This window comes from Arachis ipaensis, chromosome B05 (genome assembly GCF_000816755.2).
Source record: "Arachis ipaensis cultivar K30076 chromosome B05, Araip1.1, whole genome shotgun sequence".
NCBI lineage: Eukaryota > Viridiplantae > Streptophyta > Magnoliopsida > Fabales > Fabaceae > Arachis > Arachis ipaensis.
In genome coordinates, this window is record NC_029789.2 from 140,269,581 (window position 1) to 140,271,691 (window position 2,111).

The window sequence follows — 2,111 nt, forward strand, 5'->3', positions numbered from 1 at the left end:
ACCGCCTCGCCCTCGCGCCGCCGCCGTGCCCTCGCGCCTCGCCCTCCTCGTCGAGCCGTTTCTGCTCCTCCTCCTCGCCCTCGTCATCGCCTCGCCCTCGTCATCGCCGCCTCACCCTCGTCATCGCCGCCGCCTCCTCCAGAACTCTGATGATGATGACGATGATGATGATTTTCTGGATTATGGGTTCTGATGATGATGATGATGATTTTCTGAGTTGAGTTCTTGTTTTTTTGAGTTTGAGTTCTGGGTTTGTTTTTTTGAGTTTGAGTTCTAGATCTGAGCTCTGGGTTCTGATGAGGATAACGATGATGATGTTGATTTTCTGAGTTTTGGTTGGTGTGATGCAGATAGTGATGGAGTGGCAGTGGGTGGGGGTGGTGTTGGTGTTGGTGGTGGATGGTGGTGGTGGTGGTAGTGCTGGTGTTGGTGGTGGTGTTGGTGCTGGTTGTGGCGGTGGTGTTGGTGTTGGTGGTGGTGGTGGTGGAGGAGGTAATTGTGTTGGTAGTGGTGAGGGTATTTTTGTCCAAAAAAAATTAAAAGGACGATTTTAATACGAAAAAAAACGTTAAGAACGATTCTAAATCGAAAATTAGATGAGGGACGGTTTCGATTTTTACGCTCAACTGTAGGGACGAAAACAATACTTACCCCATAAGAAAATAGTGAATAAGCTAATCGGTAAGGTAAGAAAAATATGAAAACATTGACAAAAAAAAAAGAAAAAAAATAGCATGGAAAAAAAGTATGAAAAGTACGATAATTTCACTAGAAGAAAATCAACTTATCCTCTTCAAGGAGGATACCATAGTTCTGATACCATGTTAGAAAAGACAAGAGAGAGTAGTAGAAAAAAGATTTGTGTGTATTCAAGTTATTTAAAATGGTACAATATAGAAAGGTATTTATAAGTGTTAAGAAAATCGAAATAATAAAAACATAATATCCTATAATAAATATTCAGATATGCTAAATAATGCTAATTGATCTAATTGATTTTAATTATACTCTAACAAAAATAAACAAATTAAATTTTAAAAAAATAACTAAAAAAAAAGCTTCCTAACATTAATTTTTTTTAGGCCTGCTACACATACAAGTCTTTTTGGCTTACAAGTCTTACAAGTTGGCACAAGTCCAACAAAACATACACATTACACTTCCACATTCAAGAGTAAATAAACGCACATTATTCAACCACTTCCTGTTTCCAAAGCGCGCTACTCACCATGCATTATGAACGACTCTTCTTCTTCTTCCTCCATGAAAACGAGTTTCTTGCAAAATTTGAAGATAATGGAACTTCAGAAATATACCCAAACGATTATAGAAATACACTCAAAGGATTACAGAAATACACCCAAAGAATTACAAAACTACACCAAAAGGATTTAAGAAATACACCCAAAATTCGTTGAAGTACACCTTATGCATAATTTAGAACTCTTTCTCTTTCTCTTCCTCATCTTCTGCTGCTTCTTTTTCTTCAAAAACGATTTCAGAGCTTGATGTCAAAAAACAATGGAAATCGAGAATAATGAAAAAAGAAAACAGAGAAAAAAGCACGTAAATGAAGAAGGAGAAAGAGAAGGCAAGAAACGAAAGAAAAGAAGAAGAAGAAGAGGAAGAGGAAGAAGAACGTGCAGCAAAAAGAAGAAGGTGCAGTGAAAACGTGCAGTAACCGTTCGAAGCGCGTTAATATAAAAGACTTGTAAAGACTTGTATAAAAAAAATGCTTGTATGTGGAGAATTTCTGATTTTTTTTATGTGAAAAATTTATCTCAATATACAATATTAAATACTATATAGATGAACACATAGATGAGTTATTAATCAAAGGAAGAAAAAAAATAACTAGGAATCAGGTTATTTGGTTACGGCTAGAATACAGATAGATTCAAGTCACAATAATATGGACAAGACGATGATCATGAATCCACCCTCAAAATGGTTCGAAATTAGCATGACATAGATATATGGATCCAGATTCTTTAAATTTTATAAAGTGAGAGATTAATCACTTTTAAATTAAAACAGTATAACATATATTTTATAAAAGTTATAAAATTAATAATAATTAATTTTTTATTTTATCATTTTTTTACTTTAGA